Source organism: Moschus berezovskii, chromosome 23 (genome assembly GCF_049115385.1).
Source record: "Moschus berezovskii isolate FMDL1 chromosome 23, NW_MosBer_1.0, whole genome shotgun sequence".
Taxonomy (NCBI): domain Eukaryota; kingdom Metazoa; phylum Chordata; class Mammalia; order Artiodactyla; family Moschidae; genus Moschus; species Moschus berezovskii.
Window position 1 is genome coordinate 50,978,023 of NC_142482.1, and position 21,728 is coordinate 50,999,750.

The 21,728-nt window shown below is 42.8% G+C and overlaps 1 protein-coding gene and 1 non-coding gene across 3 annotated transcripts in view; both read right to left on the reverse strand.

Annotated features, from left to right (window-relative positions):
- Window positions 1-19,892, reverse strand: part of CAP2 (cyclase associated actin cytoskeleton regulatory protein 2) — a 136,098-nt gene extending 116,206 nt beyond the window's left edge. The window contains exon 1 of one of the 2 annotated variants that reach the window (XM_055405864.2): window positions 19,453-19,892. The gene's annotated coding sequence lies outside the window, so the exon portion shown is untranslated. Of the gene's footprint in view, window positions 1-19,448 lie in introns of both variants that reach the window. The other variant, XM_055405863.2, reaches the window with a different exon arrangement.
- Window positions 5,505-5,577, reverse strand: TRNAS-GGA (transfer RNA serine (anticodon GGA)). The gene has a single exon. It is a non-coding gene; the product is annotated as a tRNA-Ser (tRNA).
- Window positions 19,893-21,728: the final 1,836 nt, after the last annotated feature.

The window sequence follows — 21,728 nt, forward strand, 5'->3', positions numbered from 1 at the left end:
TCATGTAAGATCAGCAGGAGCTGAAGTCTGGCCACGGCCTCTTAAGAGGTCAAAGCACTGCTCATGCAAGGAAGCTGGAAAGATGCCTCTGGGTTTTAAATTTTAGAGCGGTATCTAAGAGACGGCAGAACAAATAAAAGAAAGACGACACCAGGGTATCAAAAATACACATGAGCATTCCCAGGGCAAATGACGGAGTCCAAGACTGCTGTGCTCTCTCCTCCCCACTCACCCCCCATCCCCGCATCCCCGCACTGCCCCATACCACACCACACACACACACACACACACTTCCCCCACATGTGCCCTCAGCTGGCAGCTGGGCTCTCAAGAATGAAGAAAGGACAGAACTACAGATTCTCCACATTCCTCCCAGGCAGTTCCATTCGCCTTGGCTCTCCAAAGTGGACTTAGCCACGTTCAGATGAGGAGGTGGGGCGCTGGGAATTAAGAACTTGGCTGCGGAAGTGGAGAGGACTGTCAAAGCGAATGGAGGCAGCGAGGTCAGAGGAAGGAATGTGTCAGGGCCAGGTGGACAGACAGATGAGCCTGGATCAGGAAGCCAGCAGAGGAGGGGAACAGGGCAGAAGGGCTGAACCTAAGATATTCTAAGAATCTGAGGAGATACAAAGAGAAACCAGACACACAGCTGGACAACCAAGAGACTGGCTTAGACAGCTCAAACTTGGCCTCCACATTTTCTAGTCATTCAAATTCAAGTAGAAGCCAACTCGACGTTGAAGTTCCCCTATAACCTACAGCTTACAGAGAAGAAGCCCAAACATTTGACCAGAGAGTGAGGATGGGTGAGAAAAAAAAAGGGAGAGGAACATGGAATTTCATGACTGTCTCTTTTGAATGTTTAGGAAATTATACTTGAGATGAATCTTAATTTTTCATTTTGTATTAATTTTTAAGTATTTTATTTTGAATTTCTTTCTAATGGCAATGGTAACTCATCCTTGTCATTTTCTCTTATCTGAATTACCCCTTACTTTTTAAAAAGTTTTTTTTATTTTTATCAAAGAATGCACAGAACATAGAGTCAATAGTTCTACAAGGCTTATCACAAAAACCACAACAGCCCCCTGAATGCCTTCTTCCATTCTTTGCCTTAAGAGTCAATCATGTTCAATTATTTCAGCTGTTTCTTTTAGTAATTACCTCCTTATCTCTAAGGAGCATGGTTCTATCTCTACGTCTTGTTTATTTCCTTCAGTTTTAGGCATTATCCATTGAGTTCCCTCCAGAAACATGAGGGTTTACTTTTGCTTAATCTCCACGAGCACATCAATGCACATTTCCTCTCATCCCATCCTCCCAACACTATGATATCACAATTTTTCTGTGACTCGTCATCAGTGTTAAAACAATTATGAGTATTCACAGCTGAGTCATGAGGTATGCTAAGATCGTGTTCCATTTTTTGCACAACCTGTTTTCCTACAGCCATGATGTTCAGCTTCTCAGTTTTCTTTATGCTTAATCACTCATCTCCAAGCTTTTCCCCGAGTTGAGTAAGTCTCCTTTCCATAGGGCCAAACACACTCGGAATTGTCTTAGCTTTTTCTTCTCAGAGGCATCTCTTCTGGAGATCACTCCAACTGCAAGACTGCTCTGCAGGCCTGCTACACACGTCACCTGGGGTCTGCCTCCACCTTCACTGTCCCTACTCCCCCTCCAGTGCAGTATCACCTGTTTCTTGGATTTTACATCTTCCTCTTTCTTGAGATACTTTCTTAACTGGGAAGAATATTACCCTTGAAAACATTTACATGAAAGGGCAATTTTTTTGAGACCTTAGCAATCTGATAATATCTATACTTTGCCCTGACATGTGACTGCTAGTTTGGTAGAGTGCAGAATCCTCGGCTGGAAATTTTCCTTGCAATTTTAAAGTTTTCACTCCATTCTCTTCTAGCTTCGTAGGCAGCTGCTGATAAGCCCAAAGCCATTCTGATCCTTGTTCCTTCGGATGTAACCTGTGTTTTTCTTTCTGGAGGAAGTTTATGGGATCTTCTCTTTATCCCCAGTGTTTTGAACTTTCATGATGATGTGCTCTGTTGTTGATCAAACATTTTATTTTCATATTTTCTTATGAATGATTTTCAGGAGTGTAGAAAAGATTAGAGAATGAACGATGCATATAGTTTGTCTCTGGGTGAGTTAATAAAACAAGTCTATTTGTTTTCAAATAAAGAAGTTAGCATTCTAAATATTTAAACAATTCCAACTTCTCTTACATCAACTGCATACATTTACAAAAACTTCACGCACTTAAGTAAGAATACAGCTAATCAGTATTTTCTCATATACTGTCTTGGGTATTCTGGAGACAGTTTCCTAGGAGAAAAGGTAGCTGTCATTGTTTTTATTTACTTATTTATTTATTTTTGGACGTGCTGGGTCTTCGCTGCTGTGTGGTCTTTTATCTGGTTGTGGCAAGCAGGGGCTACTCGACAGCTGCAGTTTGCGAGCTTCCCACTGCGGTGCCATTCCTGTTGCAGAGCACGGCCTCTAGGATACACGGGCTCACTAGTTGTGGCTCCTGCGCTCTGGAGCACAGGCTCAACAGTTGTGGTGCATAGGCTCAGTTGCTCTGAGGCATGTAGGATCTTCCCAGATCAGGGATCGAATTTGCGTGTCCTGCATTGACAGGTGGATTCTTTACCACTGAGCTCCCAGGGAAATCCAGCTGTTATTGTTTAAAAATACTATTTTTTTTTTCCTCATTGGTCATCTTATAAAACCCATTGCTAAATTGCAGATATTTAGTTCCTAATATTTAACTTTAGGGCTTCCCAGGTGGTGCTAGTGGTAAAGAACCCACCTGCCAATGCAGGGAGATGCAAGAGACATAGTTTTGATCCCTCGGTTGGAAGATCCCCTGGAGGAGGGCACGGCAACCCACTCCAGTATTTATGCCTGCAGAATCCCATGGACAGAGGAGCTTGGTGGGCTACGGTCCATAGGGTCGCAAAGAGTCCAACATGACTGAAGCAACGTAATACACACACACACATGCACACTGTCCAATTTTATGTCCAGTGTCCAATGTTACGCCAATAGAACAATGACTACACTTAAAACACTAGGAGAAACAGTATTCCTATCCTTTTTTTCATAGAGGCTTCCAGAATGGGAGTGTTCCCTACACTTTTTAACCTTTTTATAAAGTCTCAATTGTTTTGCTCATCTTTAACTGGGGTAGTATAGAGGTGGCCTGGCTTTGGAATTAGCTGGAGGACTTTGGGAAAAGAGCTTAATTTTGTTTTATGTTAGTTACCACCTGTACATAGGATTGCTATAAACACGCATACCAAAACATAAAAAGTCTGGCACGAGGTCAGTGACAGACATGTCAGCTACTGTCATGAAAATCTCCCATCTCCACCTTGCTCTCGTGGGAATAGTGAGTCTGCATACTGCTACATCAAGCTGTCATGAACTTGAAACACTGAGCAGTCATCTAGAAGATCTAAACAATGGAAATGACTAGCTGAAAACTTCAGGTCAATACACCTTTATCATTATTTTTTTCAACATTTCACTTTCCTCTGTCCATGTACTTATTCCTTCAACATTTCCAAAAGAGGTTTTCTCAAGTCTGTGTGTAATAGTTATTATAAACACAAAAATTTTGCTGTATAATTAGTAATTTTGTAGTCACAAAGTTTCCCCCCACCCCAAACATTTTTATATGACTTTTGCTTTTAGTTAGTCCTCTGAGGACATAAGCACAATCTCTGTGGAACTATTTTTTTGGGGGAAAAAAAACACCCTCTTTCATCCCTCCTATTTTCTCAATCAAACCAACTTATGTTCAGTGGCAAGGGGTCTAAGTTCCTAGCTACTCAGTCCAACCAGTTATGAAAAGCAGCTTCCGTAGCTACCTTTAATACTGACACCCCATGGCACAGAGGAAGTAGTGATAAGCCCAGAATAGCAGCCTATTTGTCTGTATTACACACTTGGTATCTACAAGACAGACTGCTGAACGCAAATGCTGCCTCGTGCCATCTTTTCTGCTGGCACATGTATATCTTGCCTCAAAAGGAAACCAGTACAAGCTTCCCGTGGGCTGAGGTTGTATCTCACTTTCTATCTCCCACTGAGTCTGCATGCTGCTGGGTGCATGGAGAAGTCTATAAATATTTTTTGATTGACTAATTAATTGGCTACCCCTCACTGCCTTTCCCTCGCCTGCCCACTCACTGGCATAATCCTAGATCAGGTGGAAAGCCAGATTTTCACAGAAGAAATTTCCATTTAAAAGGAGACACAAGATTAGTTTTTCCTACGGAGACCTACAGTGGCTTCCTCACATGATATGCAAGAGCACATCTGCTCCCTCCAACGTGAACCTTTGGCTTTTCCATAGTTCTTTTTGCTGTTGTTGTTTTGTTTGCTTTGTAATTTTTGGTTGCGCCCTGTGTGATGTGGGACCTTAATTCCCTGACCAGGGACCAAATCCATGCCCCCTGCATTGGAAGGGAGAGTTTTAACCACTGGACCACTGGGGAAGTCTCTCCATAGCTCTTTTTCTTTAGGTTTTCAAATTTTTAAAAAACTCCACATTGTCTATATAGTTTTATAAATTTCCCACAGCAAGTTCATAAAACAAATAAATACTCCTATGGTAATATTTTCAGGTTAATAAAAGAGTCAAGTCTTCTGGGTTGCTGGTTTAAACTTCTCACTAGGCCAAAGACGCAGCAATAATCATGGGGAGTTTCTCCTCTGTAAGAGAAACCCAAATCCAAGGGATTTCAAAGATCATGAGCCTAAGATTAAACAGAAAATAGACTTGAAGTGACAGGAAATTGAAGACTTTCAAACTTTTTCTCATGGTAACGCTGGGCAGTTGGCTTTTATGTGAGCTCTCTGCAAATAATAAAAAGTCACAATGGACTACTTTCTCTATAAGTCCACCCAAATTCAAAAATATTTGGTTAACTATCATCACACCAGACTTTCCGAGACTGTGGTTTCTCTTTTTTGAGACTATTGAGACAATTATCTTTGTTCTTTCCTCTGTAAACTACCAGTCACTGGGGGAAGTGATCCTGTGGTTCACTATTACTAATTAGGGTAACGGGATGTATAGAAGAAACAAACCATGGCATTATTCATCCATTCATTGACTGGCTCATTGATTACGCTGCATCATTCATCAAGATAGTCCCCACTATCTACTATGAAAATACTCGTACCTAGAAAATCAAGAGCGATTAAAATACATATCCTGCCAGCTGTAGTGGTAGGAGGCTGCAAGCAGACACTGCTCAGTCAAGTCAGCGAGTTGTTCCACTAAAAGACACATTCACATAGTCAAGGTACCTGCCTTCATCTTTCCCTTAGTCTCCAAAGGGACCATCGTGAAGTCGCTCAGTCGTGCCTGACTCTTTGCAACCCCATGGACTGTAGCCTACCAGGCTCCTCCCTCCATGGGATTCTCCAGGCAAGAGTACTGGAGTGGATTGCCATTTCCTTCTCCAGGGGATCTTCCTAACCCAGGGATTGAACCTGGGTCTCCTGCATTCCAGGCAGACACTTTAACCTCTGAGCCACCAGGGAAGCCCATAGGGAGCCAGTTTCTCACCAAGCAGCAAAAAGGTCACCATTTTTATTATTTTTTAAATATGTATTTATATTTTTTATTTGGCTATGCCAGGCCTTAGTTGCAGCCCGTGGGATCTTTCAGTTGAAGCATGTGGGATCTAGTTTCCCAACCAGGGTTTGAACATAGTTCCCCTGCATCGGGAGTGGGAGTCTTAGCCACTGGACCACCAGGGAGGTCTCAAAGCCACTGTTTTCTTTTTACTGCAAAGAAGTTTCAAGAGTCTCTGAGCTCTGAAGCAGTAGACTCAGAAGAGGAGAGATCAGAGAGTCACATGAATAAAGGAACACTTCAAATTTTTCACAGAACTCGAGAAAATACATATGATCCTGATTAGCCAACTGATTCCTATAAAGCCTCTAACAGTGTTCCACTGAAGAGAAAAAAGCAAACAAGCAAACTTCAGCTTGATTTTCAAAAGGCCCTCACCCTACCTCTACACCTTACCAGGTTCCTAAGAGTCCCTCAGCGAGACAACTCACCCCTTCCGAAACATAGCCCCCAACCCTTCTATACTACAGCCCTGCCATTTCCACTTTTCCCAGGGCCCCTTCAGGCCCTGCTGCACCCAGTCCTTGAATCCCAACCCTCTAAGAGATCATCCCTCATCCTACACATCAGAGATAACCTTCTTTGAAGTACTTCCCGTCATGTCCACCAAATCCAGAGTGGGGTTCAGAAGGACTTAATAAACAAACCACACAGAGAAAAGACCTCCCCAGCCCATTTGCCCTCTCCACACTGTGGCATCACTCCCCAGAACCAGCCCTGTCCAGTCTATTAGTATAAATACTTCTTCTCTAAGTTGGAGTCTCTGAAGATGAGAGGCTACGACTCATAACTTGACATAGTGGAAAAAGTATTTTTGGGCATCAGAGAATCTTAATTTGAGACTCAATCCCTTCATTGACAACCTGTGTGACTCTGGGTAGATTGCTTAATCTGAGTCTCGGTTTTCTCACTTCCAATACATGAACTCATTCCTTCCTCTTCGTTCGGACTTATGATAATTGTATGTGTCTTGAGCAGAGGTCCCAGGACTACATATATGGATGAGACACAGATTCTATTTTCAAGGCACCATGATTTCCCTGGGGAGCAGACGGTTTGGCTGTTAAGGACAGCTGGCCCTGAAGGCCACCAGGACACAGGGCCCTGGGCTATTTCAGCAGAAGAGAGTCCAGTGGAATCAGAAACCGTGTGGGACGTCTAACTATATCTTGAAGGCTGGTGCTGTGCCCTGACTTGGGGTGGTGGGGCTGGGTAAAGACAGAAACATAAAATCACAAACTCTGAATGCTGACTGGGACCAGAACAGATCCCTAACACATCCCCTTCCTGAAGCAGGGGCTCTCGTAGCTCAACATGAAGTAAGGACCTTTTGCTGGAGACCTTTTGCTCTCCCTTCCCACCCACTTTCTGCACTCCTATGCTATTGAGGACTCTTTCTATTCCTGAGCTTTTCTATTTGCTGTTGTTTTGCTCTGCTGAGGCCATGGAGGAGGTAGAGGTCAAAGAGATGCTTCTAGGAGTCTCCCCAGGGCCACATTCTGGCACTGGGAAAAGAAGAACAATGGCGTCCCCACTGGCCAGGGAGGGTTTCCATGGACCTTTTGTTCCTCCTTAAAGTAAATGCATTGTTCGCCTTGTACCCGGAATACATAAAGAACACCTAAAACTCAGTGAGAAGAAGACAAGTACACCAACTTAAAAGTGGGCAAAATATTTGAAGAGACATTTTTCCACAGAAGATATGCAAATAACCAACACTGCCTATAAAAACACTCAACATCAAGTCGCCAGGAAAATCCTAATCAAAACCACAACGACACCAGGTTATCTTTTCTATCTGTAACCACCAGCTCATACCTTCACTAGGGGAAGTGAAAATACCCACAAGGATGGCTGTAATCAAAGAGACAAACAATATCAAGTGCTGGTAAGGTTGTGAAGAAACTGGAACTTTCCTACATTGCTGGTGGGAATGTAAAATAGTGCAGCTGCTGTGGGAAAAGGTTGGAAGTTTCCTAAAAAGTTAAGCACATTTTTACCATACTGTTCAGCCATTCTACTCATATTTACCTACTTAAGAGGAATGAAAACATATATCCCTGGTGGTCTAGAGGCAAAGACTCTCTGCTCCTAATGCAGGGGGCCTGGGTTTGATCTCCGGTCAGGGAACTAGATCCCACATGCCATAACTAAGACCCAGCCAAATAAATAAACATTCAGTTCAGTTCAGTTCAGTTCAGTTGCTCAGTCGTGTCCGACTCTCCGCAACCCCATGAATCACAGCACGCCAGGCCTCCCTGTCCATCACCAAATGTGTCCACACACACAAAGACTTGTACACAAATGTTTACGACAACATCATTCACAATGGCCACACACACACACAAAGATGGCAACAACCCAAATGTCCATCAACTGATGGATGAATGAACAAAATGTGGTCTATCCATACAATGGAGTATTATTCAACAATAAAAAGGAGTGAAGTATGGACACATACTACAACATAAACAAACCTCAAGAACTCTATGCTTGGTGAAAGAAGCAGACACAGATCATGTATTGTATAATTCCATTTATATGACTTTCCAGAAAAAGCAAATCTGTAGAAACAGAAAGTAGTTTAGTGGGTGCTTTGGGTTGGGGAGGGGCTTCCCTGGTTGCTCAGAAGGTAAAGAATCCAACTGCAACGTAGGAGACCTGGGTTCAAACCCTGGGTTGGGAAGATTCCCCTAAAGAAGGGAACAGCTACCCACTCCAGTATTCCGGCTTGGAGAATTCCATGAACAGGGGAGCCTGGCAGGCTACAGTTCATGAGGCTGCAAAGAGTTGGACACAATTGAGTGACTTTCACTGTCACTTTTGGGCTGGGGAGAGAAATGGGGAGTGACTGCAAATGGGCACAAAATTTCTATTTGAAGAGATGGAAATGATCTAAGCCAGGATTGTGGTGGCTGTTGTATAATGCACTACTAATCATTGAATTGTGCACTTTAAGTGGGTAATTTTACGGTATGCAAAATTATACCTCAATGCGATGAGTTGACTCACTGGAAAAGACTCTGATGCTGGGAAAGGTTGGGGGCGGGAGGAGAAGGGGACGACAGAGAATGAGATGGCTGGATGGCATCACCGACTCTGTGGACATGAGTTTGAGTGAACTCCGGGAGTTGGTGATGGACAGGGAGGCCTGGCGTGCTGTGATTCACGGGGTCGCGGAGAGTCGGACACGACTGAGCGACTGAACTGAAAGCTACAAAATGGAGAAGGAAATGGCAACCCACTCCAGTATTCTTGCCTGGAGTATCCCATTGACGGAGGAGCCTGGCAGGCTACAGTCATGGGGTCACAAAAGTCATATACAACTTAGCGACTAAACCACCAGCGCCACCAAAGCTATGAAAAACAAAACAAAAATAAGTACTTCTTTTTCTAAAGAGGTGGTTGAAAACTGGTTAAATCTGAGTGACTCTGCCACTCTCATCTCCCTACAAAGTCACAGGTAGTAATTACACTTGACTAGAGGTTGCCCTGAATGGCCACACCCCTCACTCCTGGAACTAGTTGTAGGGGCCAAAATACTTGACCACTTCCATACTTGACTTTGATTAACTACTTATGACAAGATCAGTTTTTAAATAGAGCTGTGGACCACCAGAAGACACGAAGTTCTTTTTTGCTCTTTGGATCTGGGAGCTTAGAGGAAAGGGGAAAGAGACAAAGAGGGAGAAGCAAAAGGAAAGAACAGTGAGGGACGGGGAAAAAAAGAGGAAAAAGGGAGTAAGAACGGAGGAGGGGCCCCCAGAGACAATTCAGAGGGAATATGCTCACTACAGCCTATCTCTGAACTGTGTGCAAATGCAAGAGGCAACTCCTGGCCCTGAAGGATAAACAACAGCAGGAGTATTGAGCAGGGCAAGCAAAACTGGGAAAAGGAATCCATTTGGAAGCGTATTTCCGGGCTTGTTCCTCTTTTCTCTTCAGAGGTGACTTGCAGTTGAAACTGCACCCAGGATACAAGCAACAAAAACTCCAAGAGAGGGCTTCCCTGGTGGTCCAGTGATTAAGACTCTGCGTCGCCAATGCAGGGAGTGTGGGTTCGATCCCTGGTCGGGGCAGTCATCCACACTGCATGGTGTGGCCAATGAAAAAACAAACAAAAAAATCTCTGAGAGAACCCTCCTCTTTTCAATCAGAAGCCTTGAAAAGGAGGCCCATATAAATGGAAGAATGTGAGGGAAAGTCTGGATTGTTTGGGTTTTTTTCCTTTTTTCTTTTCCGAGAGTGGCTGCCCATCAGAGAACTGCAGGGTAGAAGAGCAAGCAGCAGCACAGACAGCTAAAATATCTCTCCAAAATCCTAAGCGTATTGCCAGAGGAGCAGGGAAAGGGCCCTTTGTGATCCAAAGAGTATAGTCAGAATCCCTGTCATTTTTCCCTCTTATTTTCTATTACTTCTTTGTCCTAAGGATGGCCCCTGTTTGAGGAATATGAACGGCAGCAGCAGAAGTGGCTAACTGTTCCAATGCAACAGAGCAAAGGCTTTGAAAACTGAACTGATATTGGAACCATTCCCACAGGATGCAAGACAGAACTGTGGTTGATTACTTGGTAAAAGAAAACATTGAGCATTTCAAAAGGACCCAGAGGTCTCACAACATAATACTCAAAATGTTTAGAATTCAGTTAAAAATAATTATCCATAACATGCAGGAGACCAGGAGAACATGGTCAACCCTTAAAAGACAATTATCACATGCCAACTCCAAGATGATACGGATGTTGCAATTATCAGATAGATTTACAGGAGCTGTTTTTAACTATGCTCTAAGAAATAAAGGTAAACACTTTCAACATAAATGGAAAGATCAGAGTTCTCAACAGAGACACAAAACCTACAAAAAAGAAACAAGTGAAAATTTTAGAACTGAAATATACAATAACAAGTCCAAAATGCATGAGATGGGATCAAAAGCAGCACAGATATGACAAAAGAAAATGTCAATAAACTTGACGTAGATGCTATCCAATCTAAAGAAGAGAAAAAAGTTGAACAAAAAAGTGCTGCTGCTGCTGCTAAGTCGCTTCAGTTGTGTCCAACTCTGTGCAACCCCACAGATGGCAGCCCACCAGGCTCCCCCGTCCTTGGGATTCTCCAGGCAAGAACACTGGAGTGGGTTGCCATTTCCTTCTCCAATTCATGAAAGTGAAAAGTGAAAGTGAAGTTGCTCAGTCGTGTCCGACTCTTCGCGACCCCATGGACTGCAGCCTACCAGGCTCCTCCGTTCATGGGATTTTCCAGGCAAGAGTACTGGACTGGGGTGCCATCGCCCTCTCCAGAACAAAAAAGTGAACTGAGCCTAAAAAGCCTGTGGGATAATATGAAGGTTTGATATTAGTGTCACTGGAATTTCAGGAGAGGACAAAAAGACTGAGGTAGGAAACATACTTGAAAAAATAACAGCCAAAAACTCCCCAAACTTGGCGAAAGCTATGCATTTACAGATCCAGAGTGCTATCTGTCTGGTTTTTATACACATACATATACACAAATGCAATGCATTACAGCAAACGCCTCCAAGGGAAGAGCAAGAAAAATGAATAAAGATATTAACATAACTGTCTAAAAAGAAATAAATAAAATGTAGTGGGCTATCATCCTCTTTGGAGAGGTGTCAAGTATCAAGACAAGTATCAAGAACTGAGTTTTCAAAAATCTTCTCTGGATCTAGTAGAACAAGGAGTCACTATCAATCAATGAATCGGTTAATTTATCAACACTAAACCTACAGAAATGGTTTGCCACATCACAGACTCTTATTTTCAGGCTTCAGCAATATGTGAACCATGAACTTCCAGATGTTTAAGCTGGTTTTAGAAAAGGCAGAGGAACCAGAGATCAAATTGCCAACATCTGCTGGATCATCGAAAAAGAGAGTTCCAGAAAAGCACCTATTTCTGCTTTATTGACTATGCCAAACCCTTTGACTGTGTGGATCACAATAAACTGTGGAAAATTCTGAAAGAGATGGGAATACCAGACCACCTGACTTGCCTCTTGAGAAACCTGTATGCAGGTCAGGAAGCAACAGTTAGAACTGGACACGGAACAAAAGACTGGTTCCAAATAGGAAAAGGAGTACATCAAGGCTGTATATTGTCACCCTGCTTATTTAACTTATATGCAGAGTACGTCATGAGAAACGCTGGGCTGGAGGAAGCACAGGCTGGAATCAAGATTGCCGGGAGAAATATCAATAACCTCAGATATGCAGGTGACACCACCCTTATGGCAGAAAGTGAAGAGGAACTAAAGAGCCTCTTGATGAAAGTGAAAGAGGAGAGTGAAAAGGTTGGCTGAAAGCTCAACATTCAGAAAACTAAGATCATGGCATCCGGTCCCATCACTTCATGGCAAATAGATGCAGAAACAGTGGAAACAGTGGCTGAATTTATTTTTCTGGGCTCCAAAATCACTGCAGATGGTGACTGCAGCCATGAAATGAAAAGATGCTTACTCCTGGGAAGGAAAATTATGACCAACCTAGACAGCAGATTGAAAAGCAGAGACATTACTTTGCCATCTAAGGTCCATCTAGTCAAGGCAATGGTTTTTCCCGTGGTCATGTATGGATGTGAGAGTTGGACTGTGAAGAGAGCTGAGCACCGAAGAACTGATGCTTTTGAACTGTGGTCTTGGAGAAGACTCTTGAGAGTCCCTTGAACTGCAAGGAGATCCAACCAGTCCATCCTAAAGGAGATCAGTCCTGGGTGTTCATTGGAAGAACTGATGTTGAAGCGGAAACTCCAATACTTTGGCCACTTCATGAGAAGAGCTGACTCATTGGAAAAGACTGTGATGCTGGGAAAGATTGAGGGCAGGAGGAGAAAGGGACGACAGAGGATAAGATAGTTGGATGGCATCACCAACTCGATGGACATGGGTTTGGGTGAACTCCGGGAATTGGTAATGGACAGGGATGCCTGGCATGCTGCAGTTCATGGGGTCGCGGAAAGTCGGACACGACTGAGCGACTGAAGTGAACTGAACTGAACTGAGACTCTTATTTTCGGTCAGAAAATGGAAGCAGGATGAATTTCAAAGGGATTTTCAAATTCTTACATGTATATAACCTAAAAGAATTTTGTAAATCCCTCTTTCACATTTTTAGGTTGACATGTAAAAATTTTCACCAAAATGTGAACTGTTGTGAAGAATGTAACTGCCAGTGTTCTGTAAATACTGACACGTAAAACTAAAAACATTTTATCACTTGCTGAAATACATCCATTGAAACTTATCATCATTTACTTTAAAAGAATACATAAGAGGTTGTTCTTTGACAGTCAAAAATCTTGCATGATTATATTTCTCCGTTAATTTACATTTCCATTCTTCTTACTCTATAAGAGTTTATCCTAGATTTACATATTTTATGCTTTAATGTCTTTTATTCATTACCCTATCATACTTTTCTGTATCAAAAGTATATATATATATATATATATATATATCAGTTCAGTTCAGTCACTCAGTCGTGTCTGACTCTTTGCAACCCCATGAACTGCAGCATGCCAGGCATCCCTGTCCATCACCAATTCCCGGACTCCACCCAAACCCATGTCCATTAAGTTGGTGGTGCCATTCAACTATCTCATCCTCTGTTGTCCCTTTCTCCTCTTGCCCTCAATCTTTCCCAACATCAGGGTCTTTTCAAATGAGTCAGCTCTTCCCATCAGGTGGCCAAAGTACTGGAGTTTCAGCTTCAACATCAGTCCCACCGATGAACACCCAGGACTGATCTCCTTTAGGATGGACTGGTTGGATCTCCTTGAAGTCCAAGGGACTCTCAAGAAGTCTTCTCCAACACCACAGTTCAAAAGCATCAATTCCTCAGTGCTCAGCTTTCTTCACAGTCCAACTCTCACATCCATACATGACCACTGGAAAAACCATAGCCTTGACTAGACGGACCTTTGTTGACAAAGTAATGTCTCTGCTTTTCAATATGCTGTCTAGGTTGGTCATAACTTTCCTTCCGAGGAGCAAGCGTCTTTTCATTTCATGGCTGCAATCACCATCTGCAGTGATTTTGGAGCCCAGAAAAATAAAGTCAGCCACTGTTTCCGCATCTATTTGCCATGAAGTGATGGGACCAGATGCCATGATCTTAGTTTTCTGAACGTTGAGCTTTCAGCCAACTTTTTCACTCTCCTCTCTCACATTCATCATGAGACTCTTAAATTTTTCTTCACTTTCTGCCACAAGGGTGGTGTCATATATATGTACTCAAATTCAGTGATAAAGAGTGCTCTCCTGGTTGTTACAACTGTAACTCTTACTAGAACGAGCTTACCAAAACAAAACAAATACTACAAATGTTGACAAATATTAGTAAATGTAGATAAAAGGTATTTTTTTCATTGAAAATCTCTCTCTTTACCACTGTTATTTTTCAATTGTCTCATGCATATGGGATCAGTATACTTATTGCTAGAAAGAGTCAAGGTTGAAAGTCAATTTGATTCTCAATTTTTGTTTTTATCAATGTAAATCCTGGCAAACTATTCATATAATGAGATGCAAATGGATGAAATTTTGTAATAGAAATGTCACTCAATTTTTTGAACTCCTTGAGTTGTATACGTAACATCACATGGTGATGAAATATTAAAATTATTTAAATCATCAATGTAAGGAAAAATTTAGGGAGACTGAAATTTAGTTGAGTAGCGTAACTACTCATCCTTCTGGGTTATTTCAATCATTTCTGGGCCACAACTCTGCTGTTGTAGTTAAAAGTTAACTTGTAGAAATTTGATAATAAAGCAAGTAATAATTGTGTATTGGCATGCAAATATCGAGAAGATCCCCTAGAGAAGGAAATGGCTACCCACTCCAGTATTCCTGCCTGAAGAATTCCACGGACAGGGGAGCCTGGAGAGCTACAGACCATGAGTTACAAAGAGTCAGATATGACTGAGCGACTAACACTTTTTTCACACAAGTAACATTTATCCTGTGGAATTTCATTGGACTTCCCTCTTCCACAGTGGAAGAAGCTTGCTTATATCTATTACGCAAATTCATTTTAGCATTTTAAAATACTGTTTTTCCATGCTTCTTAGGTGATGAGAAACCAGATATTACAACTAGAATTTAAATAGGATGAGATTTATAATAGGGTATCAGGTTAAACCACTTGGTTTAGGGGAATGAATAAGCTGGGGTTATACCACCATTGTATATGTCAGTCAGCTCTCCTTTTGGTAATTAAAATACATGGCACATTCACACAGAAGACACATGTGTGCCAAGACACATGGAAAAAAAAGTCCCCAAAGCAACAAAACATGGGAACCAACCCTAATGCCTATCAATAAAAGGAAGGATAAACTGTGGAATATTTGCCAACAATAATACATAGTTACATGCAAAAACATGGATAATCCTTGAAAACTTAGTTTTGAGCTTTTTAAAAGTGAGGTTATAATATGTATATATATATATACCCTTTTTATAAATTTAAAAACACACACACAAAAAAACAAAGGGACTTCCTTGGTGGTCCAGTGGATAAGAATCCTCCTTCCAACGTGGGGGACACAGGTTTGGTCTGTGGTCTGATGACTACGATCCTGCATGCCAAGGGGAAACTAAGCCCACTTGCCACAACTACTGAGCCTGCGCTCCACAACTACTGAGGCTGCGTTCTAGTGTGCTGCAACTAGAGAAAGACTAAGTACTGCAATAAAGACCCAGCACAGCCAAAAAAAACCCCTTCAGTTATGGAAACAAAATAAAAGGTCCCTCCTAAAGAAATGTTCCCTGGTGGCTCAGCGGTTAAAAGCGTCTGCCTCCAATGCGGGAGACCGGGGTTCGATCCCTGGGTTGGGAAGATCCCCTGGAGAAGGAAACGGTAACCCACTCCAGTATTCTTGGCTGGAGAATCCCATGGACGGAGAAGCCTGGTAGGCTACAGTCCACGGGGTCGCAAAGAGTCGGACACGACTGAGCGACGGAACGGAACGGAAAGAAATGTAAAATTAAAGATACGGTTTTACAAAAACAAGCAAATGTAGACAAACTTGATTAGGAACATATACATGTAACAAAATTATTTTACAATGAAATCAGGAATGGTCAACACAAAATCCAGTGTAAGGATGGGTACAATGAATGTCATAGGAGAAGGGCATGAAGAAATATACAACAGTATGGGTAGCAATCTAGTCCTCTTTTTCTAGCCTTCTGTTTAGCAACTTTATTGAGATATGGCTCCCATATGATTATAGTACTATAATAGGTTTATAATACATATGCATCTTTGAAAGGTTGCAACTTGAAGGTTTGTATGTAGGGGACTTACTGTACAATTCATCTGAAGTGAACCATCTGATGATGTTGACAACCATCACTAATTTTAGAACATTTTGCCAGCTCAAAAAGAAACCCTGTACCCTTCACTATCACACCCACCCCCACTATCAACCTCCATACCTAAGAAACCACTAACCTACTTTCTGTCTCCATATATTGCCCTGTTCTGAACATTTCCATATGAATAGAACCATACAATGTGTGGTCTTTCGTGATTAAATTCTTTCACTTAGAATAATGGTTTCAAGGTACATGTAATCAGTATTTCATTCTTTTTTATGGCCAAATAAAATCCCATTGTATGGATATACCATATTTTATTTATCCACTCCTCAGTCTATGGCCATCTCAGTTATTTTTAATTTGGTTGTTATGAATGGTGCTGGTGTAAACATTTTGTGCTTTCATTTTTCTTGGATATATATACTTAAGAGTGAAATTGTTGTTTCACATGGTAACTCTGTTTTTGTTTCCCAAAGCAACTGTACAAGAAATACTTCTACCAGCAACATATAAGGGTGTCAAGAGTTGCAACTCCTTCACATGCTCACCAACACTTATCTGACTTTTCGATTCTAGCCATCCTAGTGGGTGTGAAGTGGTATCTCACTGTGGTTTTGATATGCATTTTCTGACGAATAATGATGTTGAGCTATCTTTTCATGTGCTCATGGCCATTTGTATATGTTCTTGGGAGAAATATTCATTCAGATATCTTGACTATTTCTATATAGGGTTACATTTTATTATTGAGTTGTAAGAACTCTATATATTTGGATACAAGTTCCTTATCAAATATAGGATTTTAAAATATTTTCTCCCATTCTGTGGGTTATATTTTCACAGTTATCTAGTTCATAAGTGCTAGTTTTTAAGGGCTGAAAGCTGAGTGAAAGGGCTGCCATGTTAAGTCGCTTCAGTCATGTCTGACTCTTTGAGACCCCATGAACTGGAGCCTGGCAGGTTCCTTTGTTCATGGGATTCTCCAGACAAGAATACTGGAGTGGGTTGCCATGCTGTCCTCCAGGGGATCTTCCTAACCCAGGGATCGAACCTGAGTCTCTTATGTCTCCTGCATTGGTAGGCGGGTTCTTTACCACTAGCACCACTTGGGAAGTCCATGACAGGGCTACAGCCGGTTATTTGAATACTACTTTTACAGTTTACATAAACTTACCCAATTATTTTTATGTATATCACATAATTGATGAATTAAAAAGGAAACTTCATACATAAAGATGTCTGTTAGGAAATATTAGACACAAAACACTGCAATGTCCAAAATAAGTTAATGGGACTCTTGAAGGTATTAACTTAACTCCTGGGTATGATTTAAGCCCCCCATTAATCTGGCCCATTGACCCTTTTGAAAAGTGCCTCTCCAGGCACTTCCCTGGAGGTCAGTGGTTAAGATTTTGCCTTCCAATGCAGGGGGTGAGGGTTCAATACCTGGTTAGGGAGCTAAGATCCTACATGCCTTGTGGCCAAAAAAACCAAACTATAAAACAGAAGCAACATTGTAATAAATTCAATAAAGACTTTAAAAACGGTCCACATCAAAAAAAGAAAAAAATATCTTTAAAAAACAAAACACCTTCCCCTCCAAACTCTACACATGGTAAGAGGGAATAGTAAACTACTATCAATATGACAAACCTGCCCCCTTTCTCCAGCTGCTTTTCTGTCTCCCCATCCTCTCCCAAGCTAAAAATGAATGTTACATTTTTTACTGACTGAAAAAAAAAGACTATTTCAGTATTATTTCAAGGACAGGGGAGCCTGGCAGATGCTACAGTTCATGGGGTCACAGAGTTGGATAACAAATTTCAATACTGATGAAAATTATATGAACTTCAAATTTCAGTGTCCATGAATAAAGTGAAATACAGCCATATCATTTCTTTAGTCATTTTCTGTGGCTGGTTTTAAGCTACAACAGCACAGATGAGTGGTTACTAAAGAGACCACAGAGCCAAGAAAGCCTACAAGTTTACTATCCATCCCTTTACTCTAAACCTTAGCTTATATCAACAAGTTAAAATACTTTTAACTTCTACAATGAGCAGCAAAAACCTATTTCCTACTAGCCAAGACTGCCTTGACATTTACCTTCATGATTTCTCATAGTCAATTTTTTCCTCTTTAATTTTAATAAATATTTATGATACCTCAGTTCTAATGTATTAAGGACTTTTCGATTTGGAGATCAAAGAGTAGTGGTTCCTTAAAAAGTAATGTAGTATCTTCAAAAAGTCACAACCACACTCAAACTGTTGGGTTAATCATTTTAACAGACTTTTACTGCCTGTTCATTACAGGGTCGGAGTCAAATACTGCTTGGTGCAGTAAAAGCTTTAAAAAAAACCCACCCTTGCCCTCAGGAGGCTTACAGTCTAACTGGACTTTAATAACTATAAGAACAGTCCCCCCAAAGATCACTCCACAGCTGTAACCTTACATTACACAGGCTTAGATATTTTGCCAAGAATTCTAAGCCATGTTCCTTAAATAAAAAAAGTTTTATATAAGCAGTAAAGAAATAGTACTCTGCAAACAATTCTGGTTAACTTTTGTGGTTTAAGTCCCATAGACTTCTGCATTCCTCTGACTATATAACCAGAGGTTCTTGATCTTTTCTGCTGTGTTCATCTCCGCTTTGGCTGTTTGGACCTAATTCTAGTTCAATATCCACATTCATTCCTTTTAGAGAATGCAATAATGCAAATATCGCTAAACCCTGCAGCCTATTTGTGATGTCTGACACCACTCTGATGGCAATAAAGGCAAGGCTATTTGCATATGTGATTATTAGTCCCCAAAGCGAAGATAACTGAAGCTGCTTCCACCAAAGCCCTCTAGCCAAGGAAAGACCCAGTGCTGGCGAGGTGACCTCTTCGGAGCTGTCCCTCAATGCCTCAGTGGCCAGTGCATTTTTTAAAAAGTGACTCAAGACCTCAGGTCAGGCTCTGCAGAGAAGCCAGGTCCATTTCTTTCCAGCACTTCCTGGCTGGGATCAAATTCAGTCCAATGACAATCCCCCCTCCTCAATACCCCGCAGCCGCTGAGGCTCAGCGCAGAGGGGGCGAGCACCCCCAAAGTTAGACCCGCCTGGAGCGCGGCTGCGAGGCCTCGGCCACCGGTCCAGCCCCGCGCCCGCTGCACGCCCGCACCCGCCCTCCAGCCCGGCCTGCGCAGCGGGGGCGGGGAGCGCCGCGGCGCTGACCCAGATGGGGCGCCCCCCACGCCCGCGCCCCCGCGTCCGGGCCCGGCACCCCGGCCCCGCGGCCGCCCGCCTCCCCCGCACGCGGGCCGGCACGCGCCTTTATTCCCCGCGCGCCTCCGCACCCCACCCACGGAGCGCAACTTGCGAGCGCGGCCGCGGGGCGCTCCCCCCACGCCACCGCGCGGCCCTCCCGGCCCGGCCGCACCGGATCACCTGCCCTCGGCTTCCGCGCTCCGGGGCTGGGCGCTGCCGATCGGCGCTCGGCCACTCGCGCGCCCTGCTCCCCTCCGCCGCCTCCTCGGCCCCCGGCAGGAGTCGGCGTCGGTCACGCTGCTCCGGGGAGAGCGGCCGGCGGCTTCCGGGAGCTCCAAACACTGACTCGCCGGGAGGGAGCGAGAGGGAGGGGGAGGGCGGGGAGCCCGACTCCGCCGGCGGGGAGTGGAAATAACGGGGAGCGGAGGGGAGGCGGGGATGGAGGAGACCAGGGCCAGATGGGCCGTGGGAGAAAGGCAGAGGGCGGCAGGCTCAGACAGCAATGAATCCGCCGCATCAGGCAGCCTTGCGAAGAAGTCTGGAAAGATCCGGGAGACTCCTGGCTGAAGGAGCCGAAGATTGGATCCTCAAAGGCTTGTGCAGAGGAAGCATGGGTCCTTGGGGAGCTACAGAGCGGCCAGTGTTCTCCCCAACCCCAGCAGAGGGACAAAGTTCCTGGCTGGAGAGGGAGGTGGAGAAGCAACACTTCAGCTAGACACCAAGTTCAGATGCATTCATATTTTGTAACAACATTTTAACAATGTATTTTAAAATGTACTTTATATACGACATCTTTTGTAAACATCTTTTTGTACAACATCTTTTCGTAAAAATTGCCTGATTGTTTAAGGATAAAAGTGCTGTGCTTAGTCGCGTGCGACTCTTTGTGACCTCCTAAACTGTAGTCCGCCAGGCTCCTCTGTCCATGGGGATTCTCCAGGCAAAAATACTGGAGTGGGTTGCCAAGCTCTCCGCCAGGGGAATCTTTCCTACCCAGGAATCGAACCCAGGTCTCCCACATTGCAGGCAGATTCTTCACCGTCTGAGCCACCAGGGAAGTCCACTTCCTGGTACCCTGAACCAATTTACTTTTATTGTATTTGTGGCCATTCTCCTTGGTATGTTGACTACAATTAACAAAACTGGAGATTTTTACTTTTTTTGTTAACGCTGTTAGAAAGAAAACATTGATTTTCAATTTTCATTAGTTTATTTCAATCTGAAAAAGCAGACTTGAAGCTCTTCATTGAATGAATGCTAGGAAAATAATTACAGAGAAGAAAGGAGGCGGGGTTGCATCGATATTTCTTAAAGCAAAATTTCTAAGCAAATACTAGGATGAGTGTCTAAAAAGCCAGTATTTTCTGTTGGTGTTAAAATTGCATGTAATTTGGTTCTGTGCATGACAAGGCTATTCTGACCCCAGAGGTCACAACTTAAGGCTTTTTCCTATCACACACTGTTCTTTGTCCAGCATTGGTGATGAGGGGTGCCTTCTTGCTCCCCTTTGTCTGGAAAGACAGGAAACAGAATGACATTGTTTATGTCATTGATCACATCGCTAAGTGAATGCATACGTTACACATATCCAGCATCAGTGCTGTCCCTGCCATGCACATGCCTTGCATTTGATAGGTATTGAATACATTTTTACTGAAGAATGAATGAACAGACGAATCTTTAAAAATATATATACATATATATATGTTCCAGGAATACAAAAAATAATATATCCTTAAGAACCAATTTTTATAGTTTCATAGGAAACTTCCAAGCTTCCAGTTTAACATGACTTTTTTTTTTTCCTCTAGCATTAACTTCAGCAAGCATTAATAGAGCATTTCTTTGGGCTAAGTGTATTTTGCACTGGAGTATAAAGTATTATGGAGTATAGAGGTGAATGAATGAGGCACAAATCCTCCCCTTGGATTTACAAGCTAGTAAGAAGATGAAGAGGGTATAAAAATAACCACAGTGTAAGGAAGACTTCAAAACATGGCCCAAGAGAAGTACGAACAAAGTTTGTGGATATGCAGGGGAGGGAGGTTTTTTCTAGTTCCGGGAACCAGAGAATGCATTCTGGTGGAAGTAACAGCTGGTCTTTAAAGCAGAAACAGGACAGTAAGAAAGGTTAGTGGGGGGAAGGGCACTCAGGACGAAAGGACAGCAAGGACAAAAGTGGAGAGGTGATGAAGGATGGGACACGTATGAAGGAGAATCAGTGAACTTAGATGAAAGCAAAGTGTGGGACCCAGATCTGGGGAAAAAAAGGGTAGGTCCCAGCAGATGGAGACCTTCAATCTTAGCCTAAGTTCTCTGAACCCTAAGGGGCAGGCACTCGGGTATTATCGACAGTTTTGGGCTAGAATCATGACACAGTTAATTTGGTGGTGCCATCCAGGACTGGAGAAAGATAGGAGACAGAGTTTTCTAAGAAATAATTCACTAATTTGAATGGGA